The following is a 21,595-nucleotide window of genomic DNA, read 5'->3' as shown; positions in this document are numbered from 1 at the left end:
ATAAACTTTTGTTATTGACCAAATACTTATTTTCCACCATAATTTGCAAATAAATTCATAAAGAATAATTTGTCTGTCATAGTTGAAGTGTACCTATGATAAATTACAGGCCTCTCATCTTTTTAAGTGGGAGAACTTGCACAATTGGTGGCTGACTAAATACTTTTTTGCCCCACTGTATATATCGTATATACTGGTGACATGTAGTGTTTGACATGATACATACAGTTGATGTAGGAAGTTTACATACACCTTAGCCAAATACATTTAAACTCAGTTTTTCACAATTCCTGACATTTAATCCTAGTAAATATTCCCTATTTTAGGTCAGTTAGGATCACCACTTTATTTTAAGAATGTGAAATGTCAAAATAATAGTAGAGAGAAGGATTTATTTCAGCTTTTATTTCTTTCATCACATTCCCAGTGGGTCAGAAGTTTACATACACTCAATTTGTATTTGGTAGCATTGCCTTTAAATTGCTTAGCTTGGGTCAAACAAGCTCAAGACATCAGTCAGGAAGTTAAAGCTTGGTTGCATATGGGTCTTCCAAATGGACAATGACCCCAAGCATACTTCCAAAGTTTCTTCAAAATGGCTTAAGGACAACAAAGTCAAGGTATTGGAATGGCCATCACAATGCCCTGACCTCAATCCTATAGAATATTTGTGGGCAGAACTGAAAAAGAGTGTGAGAGCAAGGAGGCCTACAAACCTGACTCGGTTACACCAGCTCTGTCAGGAGGAATGGGCCAAAATTCACCCAACTTATTGTGGGAAGCTTGTGGAAGGCTACCCAAAATGTTTGACCGAAGTTAAACCATTTAAAGGCAATGCTACTAAATACTAATTGAATATATGTAAACTTCTGACCCACTGGGAATGTGATGAAAGAAATAAAAGCTGATATTAATCATTTTTAGAAAATAAAGTGGTGATCCAAACTGACCTAAGACAGGGAATTTTTAAAAACTGAGTTGAAATGTACTTGGCTAAGGTGTATGTAAACTTCCGACTTCAACTGTATACACTGGTGACCTGCAGTGTTTGATAGGAAACCCTGATGAAGAGAGCTTGCTGTGTAAACGTTGGTGAATAAATGATTGTATTGGAGCTACTAAAGTGTGGCTTCTCCTGATCTTTTAACCAGGATACTGCTATAGAGAGTCTCCATGACATCACAGCTGAGTGGTACAAATGAGTGGAACGAAGGATGAAGAGAGAGGGATGAAAAGAGGAGTTACCGATTCCAGAGGAGCCTAGGAAGAGGATGACAAGGGGATGTTCTTCATCATTCCATCCATTCTCCTACCTCCTGATCGCTGTAGACAGAGAGAGAGGGAGAGGGAGAGAGAGGAAGAGAGAGAGAGAGAGAGAGAGAGAGAGAGAGAGAGAGAGAGAGAGGAGATATAGATGCTAGAGAGAGAAATAGAGGGACAAAGGGAGGGGTTGCAGAGGAAGTATGATAAAGGAGGTAGTGTGAGGGAAGAGAGCAGGATCAGGAGCACTTGGTGGAAAGAGAGAGCAGAGCAGAGAAAGAGGGAGAGCGAGAGAGCAGAACAGAGACCTCTAAAGTTGTATCCATCAATGCCTGGGGAGGGAGGGGGATAATTATTGAAGGCTATCCTCCCCACTCCCTCTCCTCCCCCTCTCTCAGTCAGTAGGGCCATTAGCCAGAGGTAATCATGTTAGCCTCCCCGGCGCGGCCAAAGCTAAATCAGGTTAGCATGGATCTGAGCCTCTCTCTCTTCTAACACACACCTCGCCCACGGAGGAGAGCCTTGCCTACCTTACTCCACCATTACCCCAGCAACCAAACACACACTCACACACCGACTCACCCCCTGAGCGGAAGGGAGGAAGGAGGCACGATGGGTGAGGGAGGGGGCAGGAGTGAGTGAGGGAGGAGAAAGAGAAATAACAGACAGGGAAGTTGGGTACCAGCTGCCGGAAACCCACCGAGACGTTACAATACATGTCTTCATATCTCAGAGGAGGCTGCAGTGTCTCAACAACCACCGAATGAGTTGTGTGTGTGTGTCCACTCAGTGACAGAGAAACCCATCGATCCATCTCCCGCTGTCGTAACAGCACACTCCACCCGTCAAAGTACCAGCAACATGACATGATTCTCACTAGTACACAGATAGAGGGACTGAACGATAGATGAAGAGATGGAAAGAGAGGAAGAGACGGAGAGATGAATGGAGAGATTAAGGAGGTTGGGTTAGCGTTCATGGAGGTATAGTTAGAAGGGGAGATGGGGGTTGAGGAAAATAAGAGACAGAAGGAGAGAAGGAGAGTTGGTAGAGAAATGGAGAGATGGATTGAGAGAGTGAGAGATGAGAGGTGGTAGAGAGATGGAGAGATGGATTGAGAGGATGAGAGATAAGAAGTGGTAGAGAGATGGATTGAGAGAATGAGAGATGAGAGGTGGTAGAGAGATGGGTTGAGAGAATGAGAGATGAGAGTTGGTAGAGAGATGGAGAGATGGATTGAGAGAATGAGAGATGAGAGTTGGTAGAGAAGGATTGAGAGAATGAGAGATGAGAGTTGGTAGAGAGATGGAGAGATGGATTGAGAGAATGAGAGATGAGAGTTGGTAGAGAGATGGAGAGATGGATTGAGAGAATTTGAGATGAGAGTTGGTAGAGAAGGATTGAGAGAATGAGAGATGAGAGTTGTTAGAGAGATGGCGAGATGGATTGAGAGATGGATTGAGAGAATGAGAGATGAGAGGTGGTAGAGCTGGATTGAGAGAATGAGAGATGAGAGGTGGTAGAGAGATGGATTGAGAGAATGAGAGATGAGAGGTGGTAGAGAGATGGAGAGATGGATTGAGAGAATCAGAGATGAGGTGGTAGAGATGGAGAGATGGATTGAGAGAATGAGAGATGGAGAGTTGGATTGAGAGAATGAGAGATGAGAGTTGATAGAGATGGATTGAGAGAATGAGAGATGAGAGATGGCGAGATGGATTGAGAGAATGAGAGATGAGAGTTGGTAGAGATGGATTGAGAGAATGAGAGATGAGAGTTGTTAGAGAGATGGCGAGATGGATTGAGAGATGGATTGAGAGAATGAGAGGTGGTAGAGCTGGATTGAGAGAATGAGAGATGAGAGGTGGTAGAGAGATAAATTAAGAGAAGGAGAGAGTTAATTGTCATGAAGATGAATACGGACGCCCACAGGCTGTACTTCGGAGAGCCAGTCTGACTTACTACTGTGTGTGTTAAACAGACAATGCCATTGTAACCTCTAGGAGAGAGTGTCTGTGTTAGCTAACTGAGACTGACTCTGGCAGAAAAACACACTGACATCCCTCAAGGGACATGGTCCAGAACAAGGACAATACGCACCCACAGACGACACAAAGAAGAAGACACACACAGAACACAGGCCTGAGGTACTCAGGTCTGCTAGGGTAGATGACTATAGTGTGATAACAAGACGATCATCCTCCACATTCACTTCTAGACTGAGAGCTGAACAAGGATCAATCTACTCCTTCCTGTTTGTGTGTGTGTGTGTGTGTGTGTGTGTGTTGTGTGTGTGTGTGTGTGTGTGTGTGTGTGTGTGTGTGTGTGTGTGTGTGTGTGTGAGAGAGAGCGAGAGATACCGAGTAAAGCCCAATAGTTCCTTGCCCCTCTCCAAACAGAGATGGGGTTGTAGCCCTCTCCAAACAGAGATAGGGTTGTAGCCCTCTCCAAACAGAGATAGGTTGTAGCCCTCTCCAAACAGAGATAGTGTTGTAGCCCTCTCCAAACAGAGATAGTGTTTTAGCCCTCTCCAAACAGAGATAGTGTTGTAGCCCTCTCCAAACAGTGATAGGGTTGTAGCCCTCTCCAAACAGAGATAGGGTTGTAGTCCTCTCCAAACAGAGATAGTGTTGTAGCCCTCTCCAAACAGAGATAGTGTTGTAGCCCTCTCCAAACAGAGATAGTGTTGTAGCTCTCCAAACAGAGATAGTGTTTGTAGCCCTCTCCAAACAGAGATAGTGCTGTAGCCAGAGGCCAGTTATGAGTCATCTAGGGGGAACGTGCCTGGAAACAACAGGGTCAAAGGTCAAAAACCTTTGTCCCTCCTGTCTCTGTGTGGCTCTCATCTCCTTCTCTCTCTCTCATCTTCTTCACTCTCTCTCTGTGTCTCTCATCTGTCTCTCTCAATTCAATTCAAGGGCTTTATTGGCATGGGAAACATGTGTTAACATTGCCAAAGCAAGTGAGGTAGATAATATATAAAGTGAATATATAAAGTGAAATAAACAATAAAAATTAACAGTAAACATTACAAGTTTCAAAACAATAAAGACATTACAAATGTCATATTATATATATACAGTGTTTTAACAATGTAGAAATAGTAAAGGACACAAGATAAAATAAATAAGCATAAATATGGGTTGTATTTACAATGGTGTGTGTTCTTCACTGGTTGCCCTTTTCTCGTGGCAACAGGTCACAAATCTTGCTGCTGTGATGGCACACTGTGGAATTTCACCCAGTAGATATGGGAGTTTTTCAAAATTGGATTTGTTTTCAAATTCTTTGTGGATCTGTCTAATCTGAGGGAAATATGTCGCTCTAATATGGTCATACATTGGGCAGGAGGTTAGGAAGTGCAGCTCAGTTTCCACCTCATTTTGTGGGCAGTGAGCACATAGCCTGTCTTCTCTTGAGAGCCATGTCTGCCTACGGCGGCCTTTCTCAATAGCAAGGCTATTCTCACTGAGTCTGTACATAGTCAAAGCTTTCCTTAATTTTGGGTCAGTCACAGTGGTCAGGTATTCTGCCGCTGTGTACTCTCGGTCTCTCTCTCTCTCTCTCTGTCTCTCATCTCCTCTCTCTCTGTGTCTCTCATCTCCTTCCCTCTCTCTCTGTGTGTTTCTCATCTCCTTCTCTCTCTCTCTCTCTCTCTCTCTCTCTCTCTCTCTCTCTCTCTGTGTGTGTCTCTCATCTCTGTCTCTCTGTCTCTCATCTCCTCTCTCTCTGTGTCTCTCATCTCCTTCCCTCTCTCTCTGTGTGTTTCTCATCTCCTTCTCTCTCTCATCTCCTCTCTCATCTCTGTCTCTCTCTCTCTGTGTGTCTCTCATCTGTCTCTCTGTCTCTCTGTGTCTCTCATCTCTCTCTCATCTCTCTCTGTCTCTCATCTCCTTCTCTCTCTCTCTCTCTCTCTCTCTCTCTCTCTCTCTCTGTCTCTCATCTCTTTCTCTCTCTTTCTCCCCCCCCTCTTCCTTTCTGTCACTCTCATATCATTCCAGGTCATTGGGTGCTTGTAAAAAGCATGAGCTTGAGTTGTCATTGTGTGTGTATGTGTGTGTATGTGTGTGTATGTGTGCCCTCACCCACCCCCCTCTCTCTTTGTGTTGTTGCTGATCATCACCATCATCCCTCAGTCTGCTAGCTGATATTTCCCCCCGTGTGTGTGTGTGATATTCTGTGTGTGTGTGATCATGTGTCGGTGTGTGATCGTGTGTGTGATATATTCACTGTATTACTTCACAGGGATCAATAAGCTCTTCCTTTATCGCCGTGGTGATGTGTCTCAGATTGCTTTCAGGACAATTTGCCACGGCAACAACCACCATTCATCACATCAGCCACAGAGAGACCTCGACTACTGCACTGCCTGGACTACAGCTCCCAGCATGCAATGTGCTCTGCTTTCTGCCAGACTACACATCCTAGAATTCCCACGGATAATGGTGGTGTTCTAGGTTGTTGTGCTTGTAGTCACACAGCCAGTGGACCCTGCTGCTGTTCCTCGTGACAAGACAAACACATTCACATAGTGGACCAGAACATCTCCAGACATTCTAAACAGAACACATTCACATAGTGGACCAGAACATCACCAGACATTCTAAACAGAACACATTCACATAGTGGACCAGAACATCACCAGACATTTTAAACATAACACATTCACATAGTGGACCAGAACATCACCAGACATTCTAAACAGAACACATTCACATAGTGGACCAGAACATCACCAGACATTCTAAACAGAACACATTCACATAGTGGACCAGAACATCACCAGACATTCTAAACATAACACATTCACATAGTGGACCAGAACATCACCAGACATTCTAAACAGAACACATTCACATAGTGGACCAGAACATCACCAGACATTCTAAACAGAACACATTCACATAGTGGACCAGAACATCACCAGACATTCTAAACAGAACACATTCACATAGTGGACCAGAACATCACCAGACATTCTAAACAGAACACATTCACATAGTGGACCAGAACATCACCAGACATTCTAAACAGAACACATTCACATAGTGGACCAGAACATCACCAGACATTCTAAACAGAACACATTCACATAGTGGACCAGAACATCACCAGACATTCTAAACAGAACACATTCACATAGTGGACCAGAACATCACCAGACATTCTAAACAGAACACATTCACATAGTGGACCAGAACATCACCAGACATTCTAAACAGAACACATTCACATAGTGGACCAGAACATCACCAGACATTCTAAACAGAACACATTCACATAGTGGACCAGAACATCACCAGACATTCTAAACAGAACACATTCACATAGTGGACCAGAACATCACCAGACATTCTAAACAGAACACATTCACATAGTGGACCAGAACATCACCAGACATTCTAAACAGAACACATTCACATAGTGGACCAGAACATCACCAGACATTCTAAACAGAACACATTCACATAGTGGACCAGAACATCACCAGACATTCTAAACAGAACACATTCACATAGTGGACCAGAACATCACCAGACATTCTAAACAGAACACATTCACATAGTGGACCAGAACATCACCATACATTCTAAACAGAACACATTCACATAGTGGGCCAGAACATCACCAGACATTCTAAACAGAACACATTCACATAGTGGACCAGAACATCACCAGACATTCTAAACAGAACACATTCACATAGTGGACCAGAACATCACCAGACATTCTAAACAGAACACATTCACATAGTGGACCAGAACATCACCAGACATTCTAAACAGAACACATTCACATAGTGGACCAGAACATCACCAGACATTCTAAACAGAACACATTCACATAGTGGACCAGAACATCACCAGACATTCTAAACAGAACACATTCACATAGTGGACCAGAACATCACCAGACATTCTAAACAGAACACATTAACATAGTGGACCAGAACATCACCAGACATTCTAAACAGAACACTTTCACATAGTGGACCAGAACATCACCAGACATTCTAAACAGAACACATTCACATAGTGGACCAGAACATCACCAGACATTCTAAACAGAACACATTCACATAGTGGACCAGAACATCACCAGACATTCTAAACAGAACACATTCACATAGTGGACCAGAACATCACCAGACATTCTAAACAGAACACATTCACATAGTGGACCAGAACATCACCAGACATTCTAAACAGAACACATTCACATAGTGGACCAGAACATCACCAGACATTCTAAACAGAACACATTCACATAGTGGACCAGAACATCACCAGACATTCTAAACAGAACACATTCACATAGTGGACCAGAACATCACCAGACATTCTAAACAGAACACATTCACATAGTGGACCAGAACATCACCAGACATTCTAAACAGAACACATTCACATAGTGGACCAGAACATCACCAGACATTCTAAACAGAACACATTCACATAGTGGACCAGAACATCACCAGACATTCTAAACAGAACACATTCACATAGTGGACCAGAACATCACCAGACATTCTAAACAGAACACATTCACATAGTGGACCAGAACATCACCAGACATTCTAAACAGAACACATTCACATAGTGGACCAGAACATCACCAGACATTCTAAACAGAACACATTCACATAGTGGACCAGAACATCACCAGACATTCTAAACAGAACACATTCACATAGTGGACCAGAACATCACCAGACATTCTAAACAGAACACATTCACATAGTGGACCAGAACAACACCAGACATTCTAAACAGAACACATTCACATAGTGGACCAGAACATCACCAGACATTCTAAACATAACACATTCACATAGTGGACCAGAACATCACCAGACATTCTAAACAGAACACATTCACATAGTGGACCAGAACATCACCAGACATTCTAAACAGAACACATTCACATAGTGGACCAGAACATCACCAGACATTCTAAACAGAACACATTCACATAGTGGACCAGAACATCACCAGACATTCTAAACAGAACACATTCACATAGTGGACCAGAACATCACCAGACATTCTAAACAGAACACATTCACATAGTGGACCAGAACATCACCAGACATTCTAAACAGAACACATTCACATAGTGGACCAGAACATCACCAGACATTCTAAACAGAACACATTCACATAGTGGACCAGAACATCACCAGACATTCTAAACAGAACACATTCACATAGTGGACCAGAACATCACCAGACATTCTAACAGAACACATTCACATAGTGGACCAGAACATCACCAGGCCTTCTAAACAGAACACATTCACATAGTGGACCAGAACATCACCAGACATTCTAAACAGAACACATTCACATAGTGGACCAGAACATCACCAGACATTCTAAACAGAACACATTCACATAGTGGACCAGAACATCACCAGACATTCTAAACAGAACACATTCACATAGTGGACCAGAACATCACCAGACATTCTAAACAGAACACATTCACATAGTGCCACATGTCTTTCCACGGTTGTGTTGCAGTAGGGTCGTTATTGCCATTAGACAACTACTGTGCAGCTCTGGAGTGGTACAAGGTACCTAGCAACCGCAGACACAGAAGCCTCACTAAACACAATCTCTATCTGTGGCCCAGCGATCGATACAAAGCATCCATGGAGCCACAATTTAATATCAGCTATTTACTGGCCTCTACCTTGTTGTACTCAAAGTCATCCCCCTCCTCCTCTCTCTCCATCTCTCCTCTCTCTTTCTCCATCTCTCCTCCTCTCCCTCTCCATCTCTCCTCTTCTCTCTCCATATCTCCTCCTCTCTCTCTCCATCTCTCCTCCTCTCCCTCTCCACCTCTCCTCCTCCTCTCTCTCCATATCTCCTCCTCTCTCTCCATCTCTCCTCCTCTCTCTCTCCATCTCTCCTCCTCTCCCTCTCCATCTCTCCTCTTCCCTCTCCACCTCTCCTCCTCTCTCTCTCCATATCTCCTCCTCTCTCTCTCCATATCTCCTCCTCCTCTCTCTCCATATCTCCTCCTCTCTCTCTCTCTCCATCTCTCCTCCTCTCTCTCCATATATCCTCCTCCTCTCTCTCCATCTCTCCTCCTCTCCCTCTACATCTCTCCTCCTCTCTCTCCCCATCTCTCCTCCCCTCTCTCCATCTCTCCTCCTCTCTCTCCATCTCTCCTCCTCTCTCTCCCCATCTCTCCATGTCTCTCTCTCTCTCTCTCTCTCTCTCTCTCTCCTCTTCTCTCTCCATCTCTCCTCCCCTCTCTCCATCTCTCCTCCTCCTCCTCTCCCCATCTCCCCTCCTCTCTCTCCATCTCTCCTCCATCTCTCTTTCTCCCTCCTCTTTTTCCATCTCTCCATATCTTCTCCTCCTCTCTCTCTCCATCTCTCCGTCTCTCCTCCTCCTCTCTCTCCATCACTCCTCCTCCATCTCTCTCCATTTCTCATCCTTATCTCTATCTCTCTCTCCCTCCTCTCTTTTTCCATCTCTCCATATCTCCTCCTCCTCTCTCTTCTCCCTCCAGCTCTCCTCTCTCTCCATCTCTTCTCTTCTCTCTCTCCATCTCTCATCCTCTTTTCCCTCCTCATCCACTCTCTCAACATCGCTTCTCCATCTCTCCTCCATCTCTCCTCCATCTCTCCTCCACCTCTCTCTCCATCTCTCCTCCTTCTCTCTCTCTCTCCTCCTCCTCTTCTCTCTCATATCTCCTCCTATCTCGCTCCATATCTCCTCCTCTCTCTCTCATCTCACCTCCTCTCTCTCTCCATCTCTCCTCTTCTCTTTCCTTCTCTCCCTCTCTCCTCCTCCATCTCTCCTCCTCCTCCTCTCCCTCTCGATCTACTCTCTATCTCCCCATCGCTCCTCTCTCCCCATCTCCCCTCACCTCTCTCTCCTCCTCCTCTCTCCACCTCTCCTCCTCTCTCTCCCCATCTCTCCTCCCCTCTCTCCATCTCTCCTCCTCTCTCTCCATCTCTCCTCCTCTCTCTCCCCATCTCTCTCTCTCTCTCTCTCTCTCTCTCTCCTCCTCTTCTCTCTCCATCTCTCCTCCCCTCTCTCCATCTCTCCTCCTCCTCCTCTCCCCATCTCCCTCCTCTCTCTCCATCTCTCCTCCATCTCTCTTTTTCTCCCTCCTCTTTTTCCATCTCTCCATATCTTCTCCTCCTCTCTCTCTCCATCTCTCCGTCTCTCCTCCTCCTCTCTCTCCATCACTCCTCCTCCATCTCTCTCCATTTCTCCTCCTTATCTCTATCTCTCTCTCCCTCCTCTCTTTTTCCATCTCTCCATATCTCCTCCTCCCTCTCTTCTCCCTCCAGCTCTCCTCTCTCTCCATCTCTTCTCTCTCTCTCCATCTCTCATCCTCTTTTCCTCCTCATCCACTCTCTCAACATCGCTTCTCCATCTCTCCTCCATCTCTCCTCCATCTCTCCTCCACCTCTCTCTCCATCTCTCCTCCTTCTCTCTCTCTCCTCCTCCTCTTCTCTCTCATATCTCCTCCTATCTCGCTCCATATCTCCTCCTCTCTCTTCCATCTCACCTCCTCTCTCTCTCCATCTCTCCTCCTCCTCTCATTCCATCTCTCCTCCTCTCTTTCCATCTCTCCCTCTCTCCTCCTCCATCTCTCCATCTCGATCTACTCTCTATCTCCCCATCGCTCCTCTCTCCCCATCTCCCCTCCCCTCTCTCTCCTCCTCCTCTCTCTCCTCCTCCTCTCTCCACCTCTCCTCCTCTCTCATCTCTCATCCTCTCTCTTTCCATCTCTCCATCTCTCCTCCTCCTCTCTCCCATCTCTCCTCCTCTCTTTCATCTCTCCTCCTCTCTCCATCTCTCCTCCTCTCTGTCCATCTCTCCTCCTCCTCTCTCTCTCCACCTCTCATCCTCTCTCCAGCTCTCCATCTCTCCTCTCTCTCTCCCTTCATTCATCTCTCCATCTCTCCACCTCTCTATCCATCTCTCTCAATCTCTCTCTCCCTCCTCTCTCTTTCCATCTCTCCATCTCTCCTCCTCCTCTCTCTCAATCTCTCCATCGCTCCTCCTCTCTCTCAATCTCTCCTCCTCGCTCCTCCTCTCTCTCTCAATCTCTCCTCCTCTCCCTCCATATTTCCTTCTTCTCTCTCTCTCCATATCTCCTCCTTATCTCTCTCTCTTTCATCTCACTTCCTTATATCTCTCTCACCTCTCCTCCTTCCTCTCTCCATCTCTTCTCCTCTCCTCCTTCTCCTCCTTTCTCTCTAAATCTCTCCTCCATCTCTCCTCCATCTCGCCTCCTCCATCTCTCCTCCTCCATCTCTCCTCCTCCATCTCTCCTCCATCTCTCCTCCACCTCTCTCTCCATCTTTCCTCCTCATCCCCTCTCTCTCTCTCTCTCTCCATCTCTCCTCCTCTCATTCCATCTCTCCTCCTCTCTTTCCGTTTCTCCATCTCTCTTCCTCCTCTCTCCATCTCTCCTCCTCCTCCTCCTCCTCTCTCTCTCCATCTCCTCTCTATCTCCCCATTGCTCTTCTCTCCCATCTCGCCATCTCTCCTCCTCCCCTCTCCCATCTCTCCTCCTACTTTCTCCCCATCTCTCCTCCTCCTCTCTCTCCCCATCTCTCCTCCTCCTCTCTCCCCCATCTCTCATCCTCCTCTCTTTCTCATCTCTCCTCCTCTCTCTCCATCTCTCCTCCTCTCTCCATCTCTCCTCCATCTCTCCTTCTCCTCACTCCCATCTCTCCTCCTCTCTCCAGCTCTCTGTGTCTCCTCCTCTCTCTCCCTCCATCCATCTCTCCTCCTCTCTCTCTCATCTCTACTCCTCCTATCTCCCATCTCTACTCCTCCTCTCTCCCATCTCTCCTCCTCTCTCTCTCCAGCTCTCCTCCTCCTCCTCCCTCTCCAGCTCTCCCCATCTATCCATCTCTCCTCCTCCCCTCTCCCCATCTCTCCTCCTCATCTCTCCTCCTCCTCTCTCTCCCCATTGCTCCTCCTCCTCTCTTTTCCTATCTCTCCTTCTCCTCCTCTCTCTCCATCTTCTCCATCTCTCCTGCTCCCCTCTCCCATCTCTCCTCCTCCTTTCTCCCCATCTCTCCTCCTCTTCTCTCTCCCCATTTCTCCTCCTCCTCTCTCTCCCCATCTCTCATCCTCCTCCCTTTCTCATCTCTCCTCCTCTCTCTCCATCTCTCCATCTGTCCTCCATCTCTCCTCCTCCTCTCTCCCATCTCTCTTCCTCTCCACAGCTCTCCATGTCTCCTCCCCTCTCTCTCCTCCTCTCCTCCCCCTCTCTCTCCAGCTCTCCCCCATCTCTCTCCATCTATCCTCCTCCTCTCTCTCTCTCTCTCTCTCTCTCCATCTATCCTCCTCTTCTCTCTCTCTCCATCATCTCAGACAGAGTAAAGACACCTTCCCAGATAGCATCACTTCCTAGTTCATTTCCTTCAGTAGGGCATAGACACAGGAAAGAACAGGAGGAGGAGAGGTCGAGAAGAAGGGAGGGAAGGAGTCATTGAAAGATTGAGGGAAGGAGAAAATGAACAGAAAGGAGGAGAGAGGAGGAGGGCGGGAATTGGAGATGGAGAGAAAGATGGAGAGACGGAAGGGGGGAGGGAGAGATTGAGAGAGGTCTGGAGTATGTCTCTCTGTAATCGTGTTAGCTGGCAGCTCAAGGCCTGGCCTCTCCAGCTGTTCAACACAAACACACGCACGCACACACGCGCACACCACCTGTGTCTGCCTGATGGACAGCTCATTCATCACAATTAACCAATTACAGCCTCTGCCTGCATGACTGAGCCCGCCCCCCACCAGAAAGAGAGAGAGGATTAGAAATAGAGGTGGCCTGTAGGGGAAGCAAATGTTCTTTAAAGGAGAAACACGCACACACACACACACACACACACACACACACACACACACACACACACACACACACACACACACACACACACACAGGGAGGCAGGGGGAGAGGAAAAGGTCAGTAGATGGATTCAATGTTGTGAATCATCAGAACAGTCCACAACAGAAAGAGACAGAAAGAGGCAGAAAGAGAGAGAGAGACAGAAGGAGAGAGGGATAGAGAGAGAGGAGAGAGAGAGAGAGAGAGAGAGAGAGAGAGAGAGAGAGAGAGAGAGAGAGAGAGAGAGAGAGAGAGAGAGAGAGAGAGGGATAGAGAGAGCGAAACAGAAAGAGAGAGGAATAGAGAGAGAGATGGGATAGAGAGAGAGAGACAGAGAGAGGGATAGAGAGAGAGAGAAAGAGAAAGAGAGAGGGATAGAGAGAGAGAGACAGAAAGAGGGAAAGAGAGAGGAATAGAGAGAGAGAGAGACAGAGAGAGGGATAGAGAGAGAGAGACAGAAAGAGAGAAAGAGAGAGGAATAGAGAGAGAGACAGAAAGAGAGAGGGAGAAGTGATCACTTCTGTTCCCCTCCATCCCCTGTGACAGGGTTAAAGAGAGGAGAGAACAGGAGGGGAAAAGAGAGAGAGAGGGATAGAGAGAGAGAGAAGAAGGGAAATGTAGAAAAATTGATGAAATAAACTCAAATCATCTCTCTGGTTCCCCTCAAGTCACCATTAGCAGCCGTGTTCCTGTCTGCCTGTCTGCCTGTCTGCCTGTCTGGCTACCTAAATGTCCCCCCCCACGCTATAGGAGGCACTGTGGCTGGGAAGAGCGAGCACACCCTCCTTTCTGTCTGTCAGTGTGGCTACATGGCTCTGTCTGTCTGTGTGGCTACCTGACTGTGTCTGTCTGTCTGTCTGTCTGTCTGTCTGTCTGTCTGTCTGTCTGTCTGTCTGTCTGTCTGTCTGTCTGTCTGTGTGGCTACCTGACTGTGTCTGTCTGTCTGTCTGTCTGTCTGTCTGTCTGTCTGTCTGTCTGTCTGTCTGTCTGTCTGTCTGTCTGTCTGTCTGTCTGTCTGGCTACCTGACTGTGTCTGTCTGTCTGACTACTTAACTATGTGTGTGTGTGTGTTACAGTGCTGAGAACACAGATGGGGTGATTAAGAAATTCACCTGTCTCTTTACACTCGTACCCGTATGAGGGTTGAGAATGAAGACGTTTATGATGGCTATGTTTGATGTACAGTTACCCTGCAAGATGACCTCCTGTCATACCCTGGGTTGTTCTGAACAGAACTGTCTATTGCCAGCATGACTAGCTAAGTTATAACATAGTATCTTACAGTGTTATGCTTTCATTACACAATTCAGAGAAATGGATGAGGGTTTTGGTCTCATAGAAAGGATGAGTGCATTCAGGTGTTCAATGGCCAGTTCTCTCCACAATAAACTAAGCTTTCAAATGATGCCCAACTGACCCAGATTGTGATTTCTAATGGTGTGTGTCCACTTGGAGAGGTGTGTGTCCACTTGGAGAGGTGTGTGTCCACTTGGAGAGGTGTGTGTCCACTTGGAGAGGTGTGTGCACACTTTGGAGAGGTGTGTGTCCACTTGGAGAGGTGTGTGTCCACTAGGAGACTCCAGTTAGTCCTCTCACTCAAACCTTTGTCATTGTTTTGTCTCATGTTGCACCTACCCCACATTTCCCAATAATATTCTGATCGTGTTACTGAACGTATCCAGAGTATTTTCACATTTCGTTATCAACAAATGCGGTGAAAAGTCCAGTAAATGTAAAATAAACATCAAATCAACAGTGTTTGGATTCAGCCTTGTGTCAGGAGGACTGTTGTGTCCTCACCTTTGGTCTAATCATTCTCCCATTGTTTCTAAACGGTTCCCTTTCAATTTCCTCGTTATGCTTTTCATATTTCTACTGTAAGAAACATTTCATTTAGCCCTATCCATATAGGTCAATTCTCAAGAGTGTAAAGGGTTAACCTTTCAGCCCTCTCTGAAGAGCCAGGTATCAGTTTAACCACTAAAGACAATCCCTTTAACATGCTGACACAACCGTATCCCTTTAAGACAATACCACTACGGCTCAGTGTGAAACAGAGTATTGCATATGGTGATAGCTATCCTAGCCCTTTTCTTGGCTAGGTGGAAGTTCCCCATTGTAGAGATAAATCTATCAACTAATATTGAGATTGATAAGATGTGCCTAGGGGCTAGGGGAAGTGCCTCGGGGCTAGGGGAAGTGCCTCGGGGCTAGGGGAAGTGCCTCGGGGCTAGGGGAAGTGCCTAGGGGCTAGGGGAAGTGACTATGGACTAAGGAGTTTGATTTGGGATTGTGCATACCACTGCCTCATCCTTAAACACATCAACCAACACTAGTTCTGCTGAACCCCTTTTAACCTCCACTAGCCTGGAACAGCCTTTACACCCCTCAGAGATAATAGCACCGGTCACTCCCCTGTCACTCCACAGTCACTCCCCTGTCACTCCCTGGTCACTCCCCTGTTGCTCCCCGGTCACTCCCCTGTCACTCCCCGGTCACTCCCCTGTCACTCCCTGGTCACTCCCCCTCACTCCCTGGTCACTCCCCCTCACTCCCCGGTCACTCCCCGGTTACTCCCCGGTCACTCCCCTGTCACTGCCTGGTCACTCCCCTGTCACTCCCCGGTCACTCCCCTGTCACTCCCTGGTCACTCCCCCTCACTCCCCGGTCACTCCCCCTCACTCCCCGGTCACTCCCCTGTCACTCCCTGGTCACTCCCCTGTTGCTCCCCGGTCACTCCCCTGTCACTCCCCGGTCACTCCCCTGTCACTCCCTGGTCACTCCCCTGTCACTCCCCGGTCACTCCCCTGTCACTCCCTGGTCACTCCCCCTCACTCCCCGGTCACTCCCCGGTCACTCCCCTGTCACTCCCCGGTCACTCCCCCTCACTCCCCGGTCACTCCCCGGTCACTCCCCTGTCACTCCCTGGTCACTCCCCTGTCACTCCCCTGTCACTCCCCGGTCACTCCCCTGTCACTCCCCTGTCACTCCCCGGTCACTCCCCTGTCACGCCCCTGTCACTCCCCGGTCACTCCCCTGTCACTCCCTGGTCACTCCCCTGTCACTCCCTGGTCACTCCCCTGTCACTCCCTGGTCACTCACCGGTCACTCCTCTGTCACTCCCCTATCACTTCCCACTGGGGTGTCTACATCTGTGTGTGCTTGTGTTTTTCCCCAGTGGGGTGTGTGTGTGTGTGTGTGTGTGTGTGTGTGTGTGTGTGTGTGTGTGTGTGTGTGTGTGTGTGTGTGTGTGTGTGTGTGTGTGTGGTGTATGGTGGGGTGTGTATGTGTGTGTGTGTGGTGTGTGGTGGGGTCTGTATGTGTATGTGTGTGGTGTACGATGGTGTGTGTATGTGTGGGGTGTGTGTGTGTGGTGTGTGGTGTGTGTGTGTATGTGTGTGGTGTGTGTGTATGTGTGTGGTGTGTGGTGGGGTGTGTATGTGTGGGGTGTATGTGTGTGGTGTGTGGTCGGGTGTGTGGTGTGTGTGTCTCCCAGTGGGGGGGTGCAGATGTTTCCAGGGTGGAAGTGCTGACTCGTGCCGAGGAGGCTGGTTGTAGCTTCCCACTCCTGCAGTAGTGTGTGTAACTCTCCCTCCTTGGGGTAGGCACTGGCTGTGTGTCCTAAGGCATTGGTCTGCAGGGGGTTGGCGCCTGCACAGAGAGAAAGAGAGAGAGAGGTTAGGGTTAGGGGTCAAAGGTTAGGGGTCAGACTGCAGCATTTGGACTGCCCCACAGGGGAGAAAGATGGGTCATATGCCACAGCAGCAGGAGGGTACAGTATATCAGTCACAGATCAACACACCAATCAACACACAGATCAAAACACAGATCAACACACAGATCCACACACAGATCCACACACAGATCAACACACAGATCAACACACAGATCAACACACAGATCCACACACAGATCCACACACAGATCAACACACAGATCAACACACAGATCAACACACAGATCAACACACAGATCAACACACAGATCAACACACAGATCCACACACAGATCCACACACAGATCAACACACAGATCAACACACAGATCAACATACCGATCAACACACAGATCAACACACAGATCAACACACAGATCCACACACAGATCCACACACAGATCCACACACAGATCAACACACAGATCAACACACAGATCAACACACAGATCAACACACAGATCCACACACAGATCCACACACAGATCCACACACAGATCAACACACAGATCCACATACCGATCCACACACAGATCCACACACAGATCCACACACAGATCAACACACAGATCAACACACAGATCCACACACAGATCCACACACAGATCCACATACCGATCAACACACAGATCAATATACAGATCAACACACAGATCCACATACTGATCAACACACAGATCCACACACAGGTCAACACACAGATCAACATACCGATCAACACACAGATCAACATACCGATCAACACACAGATCCACACACAGATCAACACACAGATCAACACACAGATCAACACACAGATCAACATACCGATCAACACACAGATCAACACACAGATCAACACACAGATCAACACACAGATCCACACACAGATCCACACACAGATCCACACACAGATCCACACACAGATCAACACACAGATCAACACACAGATCAACACACAGATCAACACACAGATCCACACACAGATCCACACACAGATCCACACACAGATCCACACACAGATCAACACACAGATCAACACACAGATCAACACACAGATCCACACACAGGTCAACACACAGATCAACATACCGATCAACACACAGATCAACATACCGATCAACACACAGATCAACACACAGATCCACACACAGATCCACACACAGATCAACACACAGATCAACACACAGATCAACAAACCGATCCACTGGCCCTTCAAGGAGAAAGAGACACATGCCGGAACACACAGCAGAATGTTATTACACACTCTAAAGGGCTGAGCTGACCTCAGGAGAGATGGCACGGGTTACAGTATATATGTATCAGTGATTGAGAGTGTGTTACAGTATATATGTGTATCAGTGATTGAGAGTGTGTTACAGTATATATGTGTATCAGTGATTGAGAGTGTGTTACAGTATATATGTGTATCAGTGATTGAGAGTGTGTTACAGTATATATGTGTATCAGTGATTGAGAGTGTGTTACAGTATATATATGTATCAGTGATTGAGAGTGGGTTACACAGTATATATGTGTATCAGTGATTATATGTATCAGTGATTGAGAGTGGTTACAGTATATATATGTATCAGTGATTGAGAGTGGGTTACAGTATATATGTGTATCAGTGATTGAGAGTGTGTTACAGTATATATGTGTATCAGTGATTGAGAGTGTGTTACAGTATATATGTGTATCAGTGATTGAGAGTGTGTTACAGTATATATATGTGTATCAGTGATTGAGAGTGTGTTACAGTATATATGTGTATCAGTGATTGAGAGTGTGTTACAGTATATATGTGTATCAGTGATTGAGAGTGTGTTACAGTATATATGTGTGTATCAGTGATTGAGAGTGTGTTACAGTATATATGTGTATCAGTGATTGAGAGTGTGTTACAGTATATATGTGTATCAGTGATTGAGAGTGTGTTACAGTATATATGTATCAGTGATTATGTGTTACAGTATATGTGTATCAGTGATTGAGAGTGTGTTACAGTATATATGTGTATCAGTGATTGAGAGTGTGTTACAGTATATATGTGTATCAGTGATTGAGAGTGTGTTACAGTATATATGTGTGTATCAGTGATTGAGAGTGTGTTACAGTATGTATGTGTATCAGTGATTGAGAGTGTGTTACAGTATATATGTGTATCAGTGATTGAGAGTGTGTTACAGTATATATGTGTATCAGTGATTGAGAGTGTGTTACAGTATATATGTGTATCAGTGATTGAGAGTGTGTTACAGTATATATGTGTATCAGTGATTGAGAGTGTGTTACAGTATATATGTGTATCAGTGATTGAGAGTGTGTTACAGTATATATGTGTATCAGTGATTGAGAGTGTGTTACAGTATATATATGTGTATCAGTGATTGAGAGTGTGTTACAGTATATATGTGTATCAGTGATTGAGAGTGTGTTACAGTATATATGTGTATCAGTGATTGAGAGTGTGTTACAGTATATATGTGTATCAGTGATTGAGAGTGTGTTACAGTATATATGTGTGTATCAGTGATTGAGAGTGTGTTACAGTATATATGTGTATCAGTGATTGAGAGTGTGTTACAGTATGTATATATGTGTATCAGTGATTGAGAGTGTGTTACAGTATATATGTGTATCAGTGATTGAGAGTGTGTTACAGTATATATGTGTATCAGTGATTGAGAGTGTGTTACAGTATATATGTGTGTATCAGTGATTGAGAGTGTGTTACAGTATATATGTGTATCAGTGATTGAGAGTGTGTTACAGTATATATGTGTATCAGTGATTGAGAGTGTGTTACAGTATATATGTGTATCAGTGATTGAGAGTGTGTTACAGTATATATGTGTATCAGTGATTGAGAGTGTGTTACAGTATATATGTGTATCAGTGATTGAGAGTGTTACAGTATATATGTGTATCAGTGATTGAGAGTGTGTTACAGTATATATGTGTATCAGTGATTGAGAGTGTGTTACAGTATATGTGTGTATCAGTGATTGAGAGTGTGTTACAGTATATATGTGTATCAGTGATTGAGAGTGTGTTACAGTATATATATGTATCAGTGATTGAGAGTGTGTTACAGTATATATGTGTATCAGTGATTGAGTGTGTTACAGTATATATGTGTATCAGTGATTGAGAGTGTGTTACAGTATATATGTGTATCAGTGATTGAGAGTGTGTTACAGTATATATATGTGTATCAGTGATTGAGAGTGATTGTTACAGTATATATGTGTATCAGTGATTGAGAGTGTGTTACAGTATATATGTGTATCAGTGATTGAGAGTGTGTTACAGTGTATCAGTGATTATATATGTTACAGTATATCAGTGATTGATTGAGTGTGTTACAGTATATATGTGTATCAGTGATTGAGAGTGTGTTACAGTATATATGTGTATCAGTGATTGAGAGTGTGTTACAGTATATATATGTGTATCAGTGATTGAGAGTGTGTTACAGTATATATGTGTATCAGTGATTGAGAGTGTGTTACAGTATATATGTGTATCAGTGATTGAGAGTGTGTTACAGTATATATGTGTATCAGTGATTGAGAGTGTGTTACAGTATATATGTGTATCAGTGATTGAGAGTGTGTTACAGTATATATGTGTATCAGTGATTGAGAGTGTGTTATAGTATATATGTGTATCAGTGATTGAGAGTGTGTTACAGTATATATGTGTATCAGTGATTGAGAGTGTGTTACAGTATATATGTGTATCAGTGATTGAGAGTGTGTTACAGTATATATGTGTATCAGTGATTGAGAGTGTGTTACAGTATATATGTGTATCAGTGATTGAGAGTGTGTTACAGTATGTATATATGTGTATCAGTGATTGAGAGTGTGTTACAGTATATATGTGTATCAGTGATTGAGAGTGTGTTACAGTATATATGTGTATCAGTGATTGAGAGTGTGTTACAGTATATATGTGTATCAGTGATTGAGAGTGTGTTACAGTATATATGTGTATCAGTGATTGAGAGTGTGTTACAGTATATATGTGTATCAGTGATTGAGAGTGTGTTACAGTATATATATGTGTATCAGTGATTGAGAGTGTGTTACAGTATATATGTGTATCAGTGATTGAGAGTGTGTTACAGTATATATGTGTATCAGTGATTGAGAGTGTGTTACAGTATATATGTGTATCAGTGATTGAGAGTGTGTTACAGTATATATGTGTATCAGTGATTGAGAGTGTGTTACAGTATATATGTGTATCAGTGATTGAGAGTGTGTTACAGTATATATGTGTATCAGTGATTGAGAGTGTGTTACAGTATATATGTGTATCAGTGATTGAGAGTGTGTTACAGTATATATGTGTATCAGTGATTGAGAGTGTGTTACAGTATATATGTGTATCAGTGATTGAGAGTGTGTTACAGTATATATGTGTATCAGTGATTGAGAGTGTGTTACATATATATATGTGTATCAGTGATTAGTGTGTTACAGTATATATGTGTATCAGTGATTGAGAGTGTGTTACAGTATATATGTGTATCAGTGATTGAGAGTGTGTTACAGTATATATGTGTATCAGTGATTGAGAGTGTGTTACAGTATATATGTGTGTATCAGTGATTGAGAGTGTGTTACAGTATATATGTGTGTATCAGTGATTGAGAGTGTGTTACAGTATATATGTGTATCAGTGATTGAGAGTGTGTTACAGTATGTATATATGTGTATCAGTGATTGAGAGTGTGTTACAGTATATATGTGTATCAGTGATTG

The 21,595-nt window shown here is 45.1% G+C and overlaps 1 pseudogene; it reads right to left on the bottom strand.

The window, feature by feature from the left end:
* The window catches only part of LOC135573864 (mitochondrial disaggregase-like), a 36,861-nt pseudogene extending 19,287 nt beyond the window's left edge, over positions 1-17,574 (bottom strand).
* Positions 17,575-21,595: the final 4,021 nt, after the last annotated feature.

Source organism: Oncorhynchus nerka, linkage group LG11, assembly GCF_034236695.1.
Source record: "Oncorhynchus nerka isolate Pitt River linkage group LG11, Oner_Uvic_2.0, whole genome shotgun sequence".
NCBI lineage: Eukaryota > Metazoa > Chordata > Actinopteri > Salmoniformes > Salmonidae > Oncorhynchus > Oncorhynchus nerka.
This window is presented reverse-complemented; position numbering and strand designations above follow the sequence as displayed.